Below are 18,027 nucleotides of genomic sequence, written 5' to 3'. Positions count from 1 at the left end.
TTTGATTTTTATTTAAATTTGATTTTTATTCGAAAATGATCTCTCAAACAAATGGTGTCTAAACCTTGTTGAACAACCCTCTCTTTTTTTAAATTTCAAAAACCCTGTAGTCTAAAAAGTTCCCTTTTTGGTCTAACAAACGACAGAATTTTCACTGATTTTTAAAATGAAGTTTAGATAATCGAAGTTTGATTTGAAATGTTGTATGGGGAACGCGAAAATATATTTGGAAAATGTCACTTTTATGTTTTTTATGCCTAGGGTTTGGGACGTTATAACTATTTTATCGCTACTACTACCGCTATGCCGTCTTATGCATAATTGTAGTCAGAGAATCTCCAATAAGCTTTATATATTGGAATTTCATTTGCAATGCGTGAGAACATTGCATTCAAGAAAAAACCAAAAAGTTACGTTCAAATCAAAACTTGGCTACCAAAATCCCTTTTAAAAAATTTGCAAAAAATCCTTCATTCTTTTTGACCAAAAATAAAAAATTTTAGTCTACAGGGTTTTTGAAACTCGAGAAAAGTTACAATTCTACACACCCTACTCTAAAGTTCAACAGATTAGCTTATCCCTTCGTCTCATAAAGTTATAAATTCGCAAAATATTTTTATTCAGTTTTTCTTTATATACATAGAGATTATTTCCAAAAATGAGTTTTTGGAAAAAATTAAGTAATCATGAAATGAAGGGTTAAATTTGGCATGGTGTCGTCTCTTAGGCCAAGTATCAAACTAAGACCCCAAGTTCGTTGTTCCCTACAGTTGATTCTTGATAAAAATGCATTGTAATATTTCACAAAAACAAACGGCGAGTTTTGTGTGATTAGATCATTCTTTTTTCAATCTCGAGTCCCAATTTTATCTGTTAAATCCACACTTAATTTGAATTTTATTCAAAGACTTTTTGAAGTCATCTCCAAAAACTCTCTTTAAAAAATACTAAAAAATGAGACTTAAAATAGTTTGAACTTTCTTATTGGACGCTTAGTTTGTGCTTCACCAAAAATTGAATAATTATTTCCTTCATGAAAAGGCTGCCACAAATATCCAATTTTTTTCATCCTGCTCTTCAAAGTTTTTAGTTAAAAACCAGAAGGGGAAAATACACAAAGTTTTAAGAATTTCTTTAAAAATTTGATTAAAAATAAAGGCAAATGCAAACTGTAGAAGCTGGGTTTATTTTATCTTTCGTATTCATGTTTAATTCAATTGTTTGATATAAAACAACTTGAATTTGAAAGATTTTGTTCAATTTATTCCAATTTTTTGTGTTTTTACTATCCCATCACTGGTGATGTTTCAACTCCAAGTAACAAAGGAAGGATTTGTTCCGGCCTAGTTGTGAAAAAGTAAAATTTAAATCTGAAATGAGTTTATTTGTAATGGTTACAAATCTTTCATACATATTCCAGTTTTTAGAAAAAAAAAAAAAAAAACACAACAAAGAAAATAAAATCGTCATTTTTTGAGAAAATTGATTAAATATTTACTATATGTTTTTAGAATCACATCTCAAAGTCTCAAATAAAATCAAATTCATAATTTCAAATCAAGATTGAGGAAATATTGCCAATGCAGTTAACATCCGAAATTTTCGCGCTGGTGATTGGCAACTTTGCCAACCAGCGACTATGATGAATGTAATATCAATTAAGCATACAACTTGGCAATCAGTAACCCTTCCTTTTGTTTAGTTCCGACACTTGGAAAATGTTTGATAAATATCTGGACAACATGAAATGCCTCCACATTGACGAGGTACTTAACTCGATCTGTTGAACACGCCAAACTTGACCGTAAATTACGAGAAAACTTTAAACATGAAACCTTTTTGACACATTTGATTTCAACTTAGATCACACAACATATTACACTGTATGTGATCTTTATTTTTGACAAAAGACGTGAGTCCAATCCAAATTTTTCGCCTATTTATACCACTTTTATGGAAAAAATTGTTCAAAATTTGCGAAAACGCGTAGAACAAAAAAATTTACGTTATGTCCGAAGCACGGGTTACTTCGATCTCCCTACAGATTTTTCAAGAATTCGTTAAAAAAAAACTTTAAGCTCATCATGGATACGTGCTACAAAAAATAAGGAACGATTACACTAGCCACCCCCTATAGATCTATAAGAGTAAAATTTCCTATACCTACATTCTATTTTATTTAACATTTCAATATTGATTTTAAATCTCGATTTTCAATTCTAGATTTCTGTAACTTAAAGCAGTGTGGTTTTAATTTTCATATCTTCCTCGAAAGACCCTTCTGAGCCGGAGGGCTGAAGGCAATTGCTCGCCATTGGCCCCTCCCCCTGACTCTGCCTTGCAGACATAAAAAATGTATATTTAGTCATGAATGTGTATGTATAAAATTGCAAAAATCTAGGTGACCCACGATACCCCACATTAAGTGGCTCATGATTCCCTACAAGCTCTGATTTTCAATGTGGTCACGTTTAAATGGCTTGTTTACATTTCATGAAACATTTGATTTAGTTTAGTTTAATTTATTCATTCAATAGTAGCGTAAGACAATTGTATTTTCATGTTGCCACAATGGCGATATAGTAACGATAGAAGGCACTTGAAAATTAATCTACAATTCTCTAACGATTTACCCTAATACGATTTTCAATTTACAGTTTTATAATTAAATAACATTGAACATTGCTTCTGAAATGTTACTTACTTACTTAATGACCCCGCGCCGATCCACCGGTGCATAGGGCCGTGGTAAAAGACCTCCACTGTTGACGATCCGGAGCCAGCGTCTTCACCTGGTCCCAGTCAAGATTCTCGTCGACACTTCGGATTTCAGCGGCTAGGCTTCGCCGCCACGAGTTTCTGGTTCTGCCTCTTCTTCGATGACCTTCTGGATTCCAGTCAAGCGCCTCTCTTCAAATCTAGTTTTCATCTTTCCGCAGCGTGTGCCCAATCCATCTCCACTTACGTTCCCGAATCTCGATTTCTAGCGCCCTTTGATGACACCGGCGATGTAGTTCCTCATTTGAGATCCAGTTGCCAGGCCACCAAGCGCGGATGATATTCCGCAGGCAGCGGTTTACAACCCAAGCACCAAGTTTCGCACCCGTACAGCAATACGGATTTTACGTTTGAGTTGAAGATTCGGATTTTTGTTCGTAGAGAGATCTAGCGTGACCGCCAGATGTTTCGGAGACTCGCAAACGCTAATCGAGCCTTTCTGATCCGGGTTTTGATGTCTTTCCTGGTACCACCATCAGGCGTCATCTGGCTACCAAGATACTGGACCACATCACAACGCTACGAATCATACTGGAACAAATCAACGAATTCCAGGACTCTCTTCTGCTGGTTTTCGTTGATTTCGAAAAAGCATTCGACCGACTTAACCATGAAAACATCTGGGCGGCTCTAAGGCGACGAGGGGTCCCAGAGAAACTAGTTCATCTCATCGAAGCACAATACACAATTATTAAATGAATATCCTAGCAACATGTGTTGTAAATGAGTTATCCGATCCAAGCAAGTAAGATTAAATATAAAACGGACACACGAATTAAGCGCTATTTTTATTCTGTCAAGATCTCTTGCAGAAATTGTAGGTAGTAAGAAATCGCACGCAATAAAATATGATAAAATAAATGTCTTGAACAGTTTCAACTTGATGGCCTGGTAAAGGAAACCTGACTTCAACTTTATGTTTCTAAGGAAACCTTATATTTTTCCACATTGGTTTAACACGTGGTTATCCCAATCAAATTTGCTATTAACAATTAATCCTAAACTAACGGCTTTGTTAACAAATTTTTTTTCATTTGAACCTAGTGTAAGAAAAAGGTTTTTCTGTGTACACAGTTCGAGTTATTAGAAGAGCGTTTGGTTTACCAGCATTCAACGTCATTAAATTATTTTGAGCCCACGTATTGATAGATTCCAGATCGATGTTTACCACTGACAAGTTTCGATAATGCTTTGTTGTTTACATTTTACATACAGCTGGATGTCGTCCGCGAATAACGGATCCTTGCGGCAAAGTAGTCTTGCAATACCTCACTAGGCACCCAGCAGTGATGTCAATTGAATTTATTGTTTACCAATTCCAAAAAACATACCCCTGTAAAACAACTAATAACTTTTTTGCCTAATAAGACACAAAGTAAAAGTCTTCGACAAAGTTGTTCAGCGGAAAATTTCCTTTCGAGAATTAATAAAATGGCACAAAAACCATAAGCAGGCTTGGTTCCATAGAACAAATAAAAATGATGTTCATTTTTCAGTTAAAAATATACAATTTTCCCACACAAACCTTAAAGTTCAAATTTACTCATGTAAACGTTACTTTAAAAATTCTGCAAAAAATCATGGATGAGTTTTGAACCAAGACGAAGCTTTTTAGATCCCACGGTTTGAGAAATTCAAAAATCACCCCTAATCGACTCAATCTATTGTACAGTTCTCAAATTTTTTGGAGCACTAGTTGGATAGTTGAAATAGATAGTGTGAAAACTTCATGAAAAAATATCTACCGAGACAGAATTGGCGGCTTATGAAAGTTGAAACAGAGTTTGCTGCTTGACGTGATTCTTTTTCGAACGCAACTGTAGATCGTAGAATTTCCTTCTGTACTTTAACCAACTTACCTGTCTCCACTTAGTCCACGAAAACAGTTTAAAAGCTCATCAGATTTGTATCAATAATAAATGCAATCTACTATTTCATGTTTCCACCTTAAAAAGTTATCCTTTCGCAGTATTATTTATGCAAAAACCTCTTCAGTAATCATGTTTTGTTGAATAGACCTTCTGTGTTTCACGTTTGTCTTCAATACTAATGCTGATTACGCCAAAGCCAAGTTCGAATCAAATATCAGAGGCACAAATCTAAGTAGCCACTGATGAAATCTTCTAGACTTTTTCGGTTGACATATGAAGCGCAAGTCACAAGCGTCTCAAAAACTTAGAATTTTGTCTAATTATAGTGTAAAAATCATCTGTAGATGATTTTTACACTATAATTAGATCGGCATTGGGAAACTCCTTGAAGACGTACAAGAAGCGGAAGTAGGGTAAGTGAGCCTAGTTTCGCTTTATTATGTCAGAGGTTTTTAGATTTGATATTATTACGCCGAATCTTTACTATTTAGACATACATTTTTTTGGTAATTAAATTCCAATTTTTTTTTCTGAACTCTGTATTGGTTTGAAATAATCATTTCCAGCCTTAATTTACGAAAAATACCATGTTTTATAAAGTGTGTCGATGTTCTTAATTTGGCACTAATTGTTCCCAATGTTAACATATGAGGAAAAATGTATCAGCGTACCCAACATTACACTATTTGTTCCTGATTTTGCATATGGGTCTGTTTTTTTTTAATACTTTAATGAAAAAAATCTTAAAACTCACATTTTTATAAGTTTTGCAACGTTTTTGGAATATGAATAGAGAAATAAAGACTATTTAAACCCTACACAATATTCCTTTACGCTAGTTCCTCTTTCTTCTACAGATGAATTCAAAGTAACTCCAGTAACACTGGTTGTATGGATTTCATTGAAAAAAGCCCGGATTCATTTTTTTTAATTTCCCAAAACAAACGAAAAATACACAAACGTCCAAACGAATTTTTTTGAGAAAGTGTCAATTTGACATTCCAAAAGTAAAATATTTCTAAGCCGTTTGAATTATAATGAATTCCATATGAAACTTATATCACTAGAAAACATGTAATGTCAGTAAAATATGATTGGAACATTATATACAACTAAAGCTACTAGTTTTTTTGTTATTCAGCGGGAAAGAAAACGTCCGAATAAACATACCTCAGAAAAATTAACGCAACTTATGCATTACTTTTTAAAACAAATATCTATCTGATGCATTTAAAAGTTTAAGTTATGATCTACATTATGAAGTCAAGAAATATTTTTTTAAATTTTATTTAATGAAAGGGTCACAAAAAATTAAAAAAGACTTCTGACTAACCTACTTTTCATTCGATTGCTAGTAAAGACTATTTGAGGGGTGGTAAAGTTTTAAAAAAATTAAAACTACAAAATTTATTTTAATTCTAACATTTTGTTGCATTTAGATTTTGGATAAAACAAAAAATAAATTTAATACAATTTTTCAAATTTGACTACTTTACGCGACTTTTTTTTAAATATTGAAATTTCATCTCTTTTTTTAGTTCAGCGTTAGATGGCACCTGGATTTTCAGTGCTTTCTCGCCGTTTAAAGCAATTATTTCGCATCATTATTTCGTGCAATTTACTTGACTCCCTTCCTCAATTACCTCCCACCGTGGGACTCGGAGAGCAAACAAACACGTTCTGCTTATGGTTCAAAATTTAGAAATGATTTTGCGTTTATAATTTTCACATTTTTGTGAAATCTCACAGCGTAAATTGTTGCACCTCATTAGAATTTTAATTAAATTCTTTTTCCAACGGATATAGTTTTAATTGCTTCAAACGGCGAGAAAGCACTGAAAATCCGAGTGCAATCTAACGCTAAACTAAAAAAAAAGAGATGAAATTTCATTATCTGGAAAAAAAACGCATAAAGTAGTCAACTTTGAAAAATTGTAGTAAATTCATTTTTTTTTTATCAAAAATCTAAGTACAACAAAATGTTAGAATTAGAATAGTAGTTTTGCAGTCATTTTTTTTTAAACTTTACCATCCCTCAAATAGTCTTTACTAGCAATCGAAAGAAAAGTAGGGTTTTCAGATCGCTTTTTTGAGCTATTTGTAAACCTTTCATTAAAAAAAAATTAAAAAATATTTCTTGACTTCATTATGTAGACCATAACTTAAGCTTTCATATGCATAAGACAAATATTTTTTTGGGTTTGTAATGCATGAGCTGCAATAATTTTTCTGAGGAATGTTTTTTCGGATTTCTTTCCCGCTGAATAACGAGAAAACTATAAAAAGCTTTATATAATGTTCCAAACATATTTTACTGACATTACAAAGTTTCTAGTTAGATATGAAAAAAGTTATTACGATTTTAGCTTGGAGTGTCAAATTTACACTCCTAAGTCTGATAAGGGTAACGAAACTTAGTGCGCATGAGGATTAATAGGAAAAATCATGAATGAATTTTTAAAAGGCAAATACACGATTTAAAAACTGCTGATGAGTTATGATAAAAAAAATGTTTTCTCAAGTTTTTTTTTCTTGAATTGTGTTGAGCTATTCTTGGGTTTTGAACTATTTCGCTCAGATATTGCCCGGATTTCTGGTCGAAAATTTTGAAATAAAATGCCCGGATTTTGCCAGATGTAATAGTCTGGATTCGCCCGGCCTGGATACGTGATGAAAAATTCTAGCAACCTTACATTAAATAGCTGCAGTATATTTGAAGCAATCTGTTTGAAATATTTTAAATCTGTAAATAGGTACTAAAGCAACCTTTTTTACATTTCAGGTATGTCAAATCGGAAGTTATCATTCAGAGTAAGTAAACCCTCGTTGTAACACTCCAAATTTAAATTCTCACCCTTGTCGTTAAATCTAAACTATAACTTTCGCATATGGTTCCCACACCATGCGTCCCCATCTACGACCTAGTAGGAAACATTCCCGAAATCGTAAAGCAACAGCAGTTTCGACAAACAGCTGCCAATTCATTTATGTTTCAGCTCGTCAACCTTCCCTCAACGAACAAACGGTTGGATTGGTCGATCCCCACGGTCATGTCAGCAGCCGTCTGATAAAGATGATGATCCGGTAGAACGAGAAAACTGCCGGCCCCAAATCTCCTACCCCCCCAATTCAGTAGAACACCTGAGTCGATTCAACGGTGTCTCTCTCTCTCTCTCTCTCTCTCGTGTGTGGGTGAGTGGTAATTCACCGGATTTGTTGTTTTCTTTGGGGTTCTCACCAACTCTAGAAGAATGGTCTTTGGTCCATTTCCCAGCAGGTGAAAATGGATACATCCCGAGGGAGTCATTGAAATTTCGAAACGAAACAACCAGCGCTAGAACTCCTCTCGCCACGTGCTGTTGATCGAGAGAAAAACAAATCTGGTGGACTCACGCTCACGATTGCGGAAGGTATTCGTTTTGCGTACACAGAGTTGGCGCTCCGCGATTTTTCGGAGAGTTCTAGTCTGGAAACACTCAACTCTTCGTTGGATGGGAAGACTCTAGTTAGGACAAGCTAGGACAGGAAATCACGGAAATCTTTACACATTTGTTCGCAAGCCAGCTTTCGAAAAGCAGGTCCGGATTCGTGTGCGAAGCGCCATCAGTCTTTATCGAGATTTTGCCGGATACGGTTCAATTGTGCCGCCGCGGGGCTGTTTGCGTAGGTGAAAAGTCTTCGTAGGTTCGGGTTCCGATTTGCCCTTGGTGTAGACTTAACACCAAAAAGTTTGGACGTTTCGAAAGTGTTTCGACGCGAGACAGTTTTCGGTTTTTTTTTAGTTTCTCAAGAAGGTACACTACGAGCTGCACATGGATATTCTCGTTGTGGGTGACCTAGGGTGGAATTTTGGGACTAATCACAGTAAAAAAGAAACGAGAGCTTACTTTTAAAAGCAAGAAATCTCACCGACGAATGTGAAAAACCAAAACAAGCGAGCCAAAGTGAATTCCTGTGTCTGTATGCGGGGGGATTGTGTTTTTGTCTGTTTCTGCTGCTACTGCTGCTGCTATGTTTACAGGAGGAATTTCCTGGACCTTCCCCACCAAATTCCTTCGAATCAGCAGGGGAACGTGCTTTTCGGATGCTTCTAAAAGTGCCGGCACCGCAAATGGTTGACGATTGCGGAAAACGGCAGAGACTCGCAGATTATCTTCGGTGCGAACGTGCTGAAGCCGCTGATCGCACTCGAAAGGAAGTGAACGGAAACTTCCGGGAAAACTTTCCGGGAGTAACATTCGGGGGAAAGTGCTTGTTGTACGGTAGGATTTACGCTGGCCGTTTTCCGGCGAGGCTAAGCCAGCGACGAAAGTTTACGCTTTTGATTGAGAAACGTGGTGTTTGCTTCCTCTCGAAGTGATTTAATTTATGTGATACGCTTACATGATGGTTTCATTGGTGTGAACGAAAAGTTTTGCCCGGAATCAACAAAATTTCGCTCTGTTCTTTAAAGCACTTTGTTGCAATCGTTGTACACCGTTCCAGGAAGAAAGGTTCATTAAACAAACTCGTAAGTAGATGAAGAAACTGGGGAAAAACGCTGAATTAAGCTTAAGGGAATTAATTTAATTTACTTGCAACAACAAGCCGTTCTTGATAAAATGCTGTCGGCTAGTTTCAATTTTGATGGTTATACATCTCTTCTCTAGATTTAAGTTTTTTTTTTTTGAAAACTTCCTGCTGACACGCTTTCCATAATTCTCTAGAACTATTTAAGTAAAACAACGCTATGAAACGCAACGGCTGTCATCAGGACACATTCGTCCAAAGGAAATTGGAAACGATTCTTCGATTTCCGCAATAAGTAATGGGAGTGGGCGAAGTGCTAGAGATTAAACGGAATCATGTGTGAAACGAACTCCTGCGGGATTAGACAGTAGAGGGAGGCAGCTGGCAAACTTTCACATACGACGAATGCTTCTTTTCCTAATTTGAACGAATGAGTTCGTCCTATCAGCTGCTGCCCGGTTCCAAAGTGGATGTTTCAGGAGTTTCCCTCGGGAGGGTGAGTGTAGGTCAGTTTTATGCGATTTAATTGGAACATCGTCGTTTCTATTCAGTCTGGTTCAGTTGATTAAGGATTTGTGCATTCATAAATTGGAGCATTAAGGGGGAACGAGACGTTCTGAGTGAGCTTTAAATTTAAAGGTTGCACAATGAATGAACTGTTTGAAGTTAAGATGTTTTATTGCGATTCGATAGCTGTGTTCAAAACCCAGTGTTTTGGTCTTGTTACGATTATTTTTTTCGAAATCTTCTTTAAGAAAAAAAAAACACTTTTAAATCGGGAGAAAACAACAAGAAACATGATTTTTAAATTTTGTTTTGTTTCTATTTCCAACTTGTGATCTTCAAAGTATTTGTGCAGAGTTATTGAGCGAGCATTTAAATTAAACTTGGGAATCAATCGCTCTCCGAGTGTTGAAATTAGAGCCGAAATTGTTATTTTTCAGATTCGATACATTGTATATATGTCTTAAGCAATTTTTCCGCTTTATTATCAATCCCCATATATTCTTTGAAATACTCCTCTTAATTGGTAAAAATTTGCTCAAATTAATATTCAGCATATTAATAATTTTATTTTGAATTCTACCAGATTCGAGATCATTTTCAGTTAAATTATAGAAAAATTTAATGCCTAAGCGTTGAGGACCAAACATCAGGTACTTCTTTTCATTTTCTTCCCCTAATTGGTACATACATAAGAATAACTCATGTCAAACTTATAAGTAAATCAATACTCTAGAAAGTCAGAAGTTCTGGTGTGTTGGGAGGGTTCTTATCCTTGGGCACAACCTGAATGTTGTTAGCGGCATACCACTTCATGTCCTTTTTTATAATGGCAGGATGCCAAATCCGGCCAAAACAGCACAGACAAGTCATGTTTCTTCAGGAAAGGCAGCAAACGCTTTTGAAGACACTCTTTAACGTAAATGTCTTAATTGACGTTACCGGCTGCAACGAAAATGTCGCTTTACAAGCCTCCGGTACAGATATGTAGCTTTCAAAACGAGATTTTTCTTGCAAACTTTAATAGTTTAATATGCTTGAAAATGCCTACCACCTTTCCCCATCCGGTTGCTGTTTAAAACTCTCGCCCCGGAAGCTGTCTGAAGTTTGCCTTGGCGTGGGTTTTGTCGTCCATTACCACGCAATCAAACTTTGTCAACAATATCGTATACAGCTTCCGAGATCTTGTTTTTGCCGTAAGGTTTTTCTTTTCATTGCGATTAGCAATCACTACCTTCTCAAAAGTCGATAGTCTGGATCGTTTTTAAGCTTCATTCACAGTTGTAGACGATATTCCCATCTAATTGGCGACATCTCGAACGGAGAGTTTGGAGTTTCGCAGATCTCGGCTTCCTTGTTGTCGAACTACGTTTCCCGAACACTTTCATTACTTTGGTGACGGTTGATTTCACCACATTCAACGATTTTGCTATTTCTGCTTGCGTGTAGTTTGCATTTTTACGAAGCATGTACAAAGTTCTGATTCGTTGTTCCTCTTGCTTGTACGCCATTTAGAAAAGAAGAGACCTAATGTCTAAAGCCAAATAGAAACATCATTCTACATAAATACGCACAAATGAGGGGTGTTCATGTTTTTTATATATGAATGATTATAAAAAATACGAATAGTTTAAGTTGATCACCTTTTGATCCGAACACCCTTTATGCAGTTCAATGCACACATCCTGCAAAAATTTTGGGATTACTCCTTCATGAACATGAAAATTTAGTTTGACCATAGCTCAGCCATTTTATGACATATACTAATCTGTTAACCTCATGAGAAATAGCTAATTTGTACACCCTTAGAAAAGGTTGGAGAAATCTAATGGCTATTTAACGCATCTCTGTGCCGAAAATATGCTCAAAAGTGAACTGTGTCAAAAGTGATGAGATTGGAAAAGCACTACTGGCATAAAGACTCGAGCTCATAAGCAAAATGATGCATGGCCACTACATTCAAGAGAAACGAGAATAACATTTTATGGAAATTTTTAACTATTGAATAATTCTTTTAAAAAATAGTAAGAATCGAACTCACTGCAAAATCTCATCTTGGTTTGCCAGTTCGATATCTAACCTAGTGAACCATCTGAGTCGGTTAGCTGACGAAAGTTTAATGTCATAGCGTTTCTGCTACCGCCGATTATTAGAAACAAAGGCACTGCATTGGCCGATCTTTTTTTCATCCTGCTTTTTCTTTGATAGGAAAGGTATGTGAATGGGGTGGAAATGGGAAAGTAGAAATTGTTTTCTATTGCCGGTCGATTTACATACACACGCACAGCTCATCTTGGCTGGTGGTTGTTTGCCGTCGGTTGGAAACAAAGAATGTTTTGGGTTTTTTTTCTCTAATGCTACGCCGGTTCCTTTCAGACTTATGCAATGCAGTTGCGCTGGGGGCACAATGCCAGTTATTAAGCTTGTTAATGTCGGTCCGGCATAGAATTTTATACCGATAGTTCCACCTCCAATGAAGTTCATTATTGGAGTAGTTGTCTAACTAAGTTGTGGGTGAACATATTTGTCAACAAACATGTGGCAATGTATATGTACTTTAACTTGATGTGAAGTAAGACATATTTTAAGTATTTGCGCTCAAACTTCATAGACAATTGTATCTGGCTAAGACCAAAACAAAAGTTTCAGTACAAATCGTACTCCATGCTTTAAAAAGTACACTTGTAAAAATTTGAGCATTCATATTTGAGTCTATTTCAAATTAATAAAACTGAGAACTAGGCTTATAATATTTTGGTATCCATTTTCTAAAACGTACAATTATATTCAATGACTTGTCCGTCGGAATGGGAGGGGATTTTCGGGGGTTAAGCCTCTCCCCCTCCCCCATGAGGGTCCAAAAATGTCAAGCAAAATGTTTTTCTCTTAAATTTTAATTTGAAATTCTGAGTCAAATTTCGATTAAGGACTATAGCCAATCAAGAGTAACAATTTCAACTCAGAACTATGGTCAGAACCTCAAAATCAAATCCCAGGTCCACAATTCTGCAGCAAATTTTCAAAAAATTTCTCACTTGTTGACGGATATTTAAGGAATGTACTAAAAAACGCTATCAATAGTTATTCACAAAATAAGCTGGTGCATGGATGTTGGGTACAATCCTTAGTCTTGAATATCGTTTTTTCAATAAGATTAGACTCACTAAGGTTGCCTGATTGCCCGGATTTGGCTCGTTCAGTTATTGTTCAATTATTGTACAACAAATTCAATCCAAATATACTGACAGTTTCGATAAAAAAACTTCGAGTGTTTTTTCTTCTAGAATTTAATTAAAGAATTTCTAAGTTTTCCGAAATATTACCCAAATTTTGTATTGCAATGTAAACTTTGAAATCGAATTCCCAGATTTTGCAAGCTATTAAGATTAAATAGCCCGGATAAATGCGGAAAAATATCTGGTGAGCTGAGGTTAGAATCAATTCCAATGTTCTGGATCGATTTTTTTTAATCTAAACTTGTCGCCTGTGACCGGATTGTGGAATCCGTATCCAGTCTATTATTTTTGTTTTTTTTTATTTGGGAAGAGATCCTGATTCGTACCTGGGTTTTGCATTGAAAACTGAAATTTGATTCATTTTCCATGTTGCATTAAAATATTTAAAATCAGATTTTCAAGATTTGAATTTGAAACATTTACTCTTGATTCTTATGCAGAATTGAACTTAAAAAAGTTCCATAATGGTGATCCAGAATCCAGAAGTATTAGAGTTTCATTATTCGAAATTTTCATTCAGATTCGCTAGTTGAATAAACAATAAATTATTGAAGAAAACAAAACACAAAACAGGTGAAAACTATTATTATAAAACAAGAGCTGCACTTATTTTCAAAATTGCGTTATTTGAAAAATCTAAATTTTTAATTTTTTCCACACGATTTTAATAATGAAACAAATTACAAATGATAATTAATTGCTGGTAAAATAACTTGTACCTAATCTCCAGTTTCAGGAAAATTCAGCTGGAAATATATTTTATTGGTTTTTTTAACATTTACAAAATTTTAGATAACAAAGATTTAAACTTAAATCTAAATATATAGAGTTTACAAGAGTTGGAAATAAATTTGATTTGAACCCCAAACAAGTTTTTTTTTCAAATGAAGCCTCCAAGATCCTTCATTTATTTTTTAAAGCTTTAAAAAAACTGAAAACTTTTAGGACTTATTTTCGATAGTTATGATTTTGAATGAATTGAAAATAATAAAAAAAGATCCTAAATTCTAATGATGAGTTACTCTTAGTATCACTTTTTTCTACTATTCTTTATAAATGCATTTTTCTAGAAAAAATGTAATAGGAAAGATTTTGTCACCAAACAGAAAACAGCTAAAATATGTAACTTAGATGCGCTCAAAAATGAACGAAATCGCGCAGAACAGCGCACAAACTTCCAACTTTGACAACATACCATTTCTTTACAGTTGATATTTTTTTCAGGAAACTTTCACATTAGCTAGATAAACTTGTAAACTTATCATTGAATGAGTTTCCAACATTTAACTACAACATACAACTAAGCGTTTTAGTAAAAAGAAGGGGAAAATTTAAGATTGTCTCAGAAAGTAAGGTGCAACTTTGTCAAATTTTATGTTTTCATCTCAAAATTTGGTGAGATTATGAAAAAAAAATATTATAGTTAGTGGCCAAATTTTACCATAATCGATCAACGGGATCAAAAGTTGGAGCGGTTTGAATATGAGGTTGATTTTGGGAAAAAAGGCGATATCTTTTTTTTTTTTTGTTCACACATTAAAAAAGCTACTGCCTATCTGGCTGAAACTTGAAGAAGTAAATCAAAACTGAATCAAAGCAATCGAAAGAAACCGTGGTTGAATAAAAAGGAATCTTTGGATTGCTTCGACTTAGTATAATTATTCCACCAAGTAGGCTCACAACACATTATAGAGTAAATCAAAACGTTTAAAAATGCATTTTAAAAGTCGAACGCTGAAAATCGCTCACTGTTGATAAGAAACATGATAAGAAACAAACCCTACATCTACCCGTGAAAAACCGTATTTCGAAAAAAATTCAGCGGTTGAATCCTATAACATTTCTACTCGGGGAAAGGTCCCTCGCAGATTTAACTATGTATTCGCTTGTTGTTCCGTTAAAAAAGTGTAATGATTTACCAAGACTCTACTTTTGTGAAAAAAAAACAACAAATTTTGAAATAAAAACTTTGGTTTTCGTTGTTTTTAAAAGCTTAAAAGAAGTATTCTTGTACGTATATTTCACAAACTACGATCTAAGCTAACCGATTATACTTGAAGTTCAATCTCATGATGGTTTTACTTTGTTTTTGTCAGATTTTGTCAGTAGACATTCCAGTAGAAACGTTTTTAATGTAACAAAACTAATCAAATTTTGATAATTTATTTCGAAAAAGCTTAATCCAATAAATTACCCTTAGTTTCTTTCGAAAAGGTATAAAAGAGAAAAGTGATCAATATCATGAATGAAAAAAGTATGCACCGGCCGAAGAGAGATACCAAGCATAAAATAGAATTTTTTTAAATAAAAATCGATAAATTTATTTTTCCAATTTTTTTCATGAATTATTATAGGATTACCTTTATTTCCTTCGTAATTATTTTGATCAAATAAATTGTTTTTTAGGTACCAGTATTCGCAACTGTTTCATTTCTAAATGAAGTAAGTTTTTCGTGTATAAAAAATTTGTTCGCTATAGATCAACTTTCTTTTCACCGTTATACAACTAAATTGATAAGAAGAATAAATTCAAAAGTTATCTAGAACTCTCAAATGTTACGAATTGAATAAATAAGTTGTTTATATCTATGATTCGCAAAAATGGATTATAAATCTATATCTATATATATAAAAAGCAATTTCTGTATGTTTGTTTGTTTGTTTGTTTGTTTGTCCTCTATAGACTCAGCCGTCTCAAGAGCTGGAGGTCTGAAATTTGGCATGGATACTCATTAGGTCCAGGAAGGATGAAAAATGTTTTCAGATTTTTGGATGACTCCTTCTGAAGGGGGTCGTCCATACAACACAAATTTGGTTTTCGCGATATTGTCGTTATTTTTTGTCGGATTGTGTTGAAAATTTGCACTTGAGTATTTTGAAAGACGAGAAATCGATTGCAGTTATCAAATTTAGGGTCAGGGGTCGGCCAAAGAGGTCGTCCATATCAACTGATGAATGTTTTTGCGATATTGGCGTAATTATACACCAGATTGTGATGAAAATTTGCACATGAGTGTTTTGAGAGACGAGCAATCGATTACAGTTATGAAATTTAGAGTCAGGGGTCGGCAAAAGGGGTCGTCCATATCAACTGATTAATGTTTTTGCGATATTGGCTTTATTTTACATTGGATTGTGATGAAAATTTGCACATGAGTGTTTTGAGAGACGAACAATCGATTACAGTTATCAAATTTAGGGTCCAAAGGGGTCGACCATATTCACTGATTAATATTTTTGCGATATTGGCGTTATTATACACCGGATTGTGATGAAAATTTGCACATGAGTATTTTGAGTGACGAACAATCGATTACAGTTATTTAATTCAGGGTCAGGGGTCGGCCAAAGGGGTCGTCCATATTCACTGATTAATATTTTTGCGATTTTGACGTTATTCTACATTGGATTGAGATGAAAATTTCCGCATAGGAGTTTTGAGGGACGCTCTTTTGCTTTCAGGTTTCAAATCTTGACTCAGGGGTCGGCAAAAGGGGTTATTATCTGTTCACTGTTTTTACGATATTCTCTTGATTGAGCATAGAATTGTAATGAAAATTGACACATGGAAGTTTAACAGAAAAGATAATTGATTTCAGGTGTCAAGTTTTAAATCGTGGTCAAAAAAAGGTCGTCCATGTCAGTTGCTCACTATTTTCGCGATATTGTCGTGATCATGCATCGGATTGAGATAAAAATGTTCAGATGAGGGTTATAAACTATGAGCAATTGACTCCAGGTAGCATGTTCCGTGTCAAGGGTCGGCGAAAAAGGCGTTCACTGTTCACTGTTTTCAAGTTCCTGACGTTATTTTACACATAATTTGAAAAGAAAAAATGGCACAAGGGAGTTTTGAGGAACGTAAAGTTGGTTTCAATTATCGAATTTCGGGCCATGGGACAGAAAAAGAGGGTTTCATTGATAGTTCAGTCTTTTGTTCAATAATTTTGTTGGAGGCAGTTAATTGATACCAATTTAAGTGTGAAAGTCAAGCAAAAGAGTCGTGCATATAAAGAATTAGTACATGTTTCTACCATAATGTCTAGATTTTGCAACCGATCGAGAAGAAAACACTCTCACATAAATTTTAATAAATAACCGTTTAATTTGAATTTCAAGTAATAGTAATAGTAGCAAATTTAAACACTGTTGAATTTTTTCCCCAAAATTGTGGAAAGAATGTTTCGAATTCATTTTCTAAACTCATTTTGACGTACCAATGTTTTAAAGCGAAACGAAGTTCGTACGGGATCAGCTAGTATAGAATAAAATGGATTATAGATATGATTTTTTTTCTAAGTTAAGTAATTCATGTTGATGACAGTTATTATTCTAGATAAGCACCCAAAATTCATGATTTTCAAAACCGTTCTGGCGCCACTGCAAGCAAAGCTGGAGGTTACATTTACAAATCATAAAGTTCACCTGATCCTACACCTGCTGAGTGTAGGATGCATGAAGCCCCCCATTATTTAACAACCCGGTACGGGTGCGATTCATACCTGTATCTGAGAATGGTTTCACTTGAAAAGTAAAAAAAGACTTTTCAGAACAGAAGCAAATATAGAATACAGGACAGGAGAAAGGTACCCTCACCGAGTGGCTGACAGCCATCTCTAGTTATACATTCAATATCTGGAGATGGCATATAGTTGGAACAGCAGCGGTGCAAAGTGCAAACAAAACTTACTTTTTCCCGGGTGCACTTGAGATGGTGGAAGTCCAATAAAATTCTATGCTCTGAGTATGTCGAAACGATAGCTCATATCGGAGTAGGTACTAGCTAAGCTACCTTGAATGGGTAAGTAGCCATGAAGCGGCCCATTGGGGCTTTTACGATTGTATTTTCATAACTTCGCTGACTGGTTTTTCGGGGAGGGAACGTGCAGCGGCTTGGCAGATCTAGCCTAAGGTTAAATTGGTAAAAGATATGCCGTTTCAAAGTTTACTCTAGAAAATTGGAAAAAGATTAAAAAAAATAAACATACCTGGTTAAGATTACGAAAGTGTCTTCGGATGATCTGTAGCATTTTCTTAGGGAAGTTTGCTTAAAGTGTAGGGCTAGTTATATAGACTTTTATTTAGATTTGTCAACCTTCTAAAAGCTTTGAGTATTTTCCGACAATTCA

General features: G+C 34.9%; 1 protein-coding gene across 8 annotated transcripts in view; it reads left to right on the top strand.

The window, feature by feature from the left end:
• The window catches only part of LOC129744503 (thrombospondin type-1 domain-containing protein 4), a 308,628-nt gene that overhangs the window by 127,475 nt on the left and 163,126 nt on the right, over positions 1-18,027 (top strand). For 3 of the 8 annotated variants that reach the window (XM_055737058.1, XM_055737057.1, XM_055737059.1), the window contains exon 1: positions 8,200-8,443. The exons of 1 other annotated variant lie outside the window; for it this stretch is intronic. The gene's annotated coding sequence lies outside the window, so the exon portion shown is untranslated. Of the gene's footprint in view, positions 1-8,199; positions 8,477-18,027 lie in introns of those variants that run through there. 4 more of the 8 variants (XM_055737061.1, XM_055737060.1, XM_055737063.1 and 1 more) reach the window with 3 other exon arrangements.

Source organism: Uranotaenia lowii, chromosome 2 (genome assembly GCF_029784155.1).
Source record: "Uranotaenia lowii strain MFRU-FL chromosome 2, ASM2978415v1, whole genome shotgun sequence".
Classification (NCBI taxonomy): Eukaryota; Metazoa; Arthropoda; class Insecta; order Diptera; family Culicidae; genus Uranotaenia; species Uranotaenia lowii.
The sequence above is the reverse complement of the archived record's forward strand: the minus strand, read 5'-3'. Positions and strand labels throughout refer to the sequence as shown.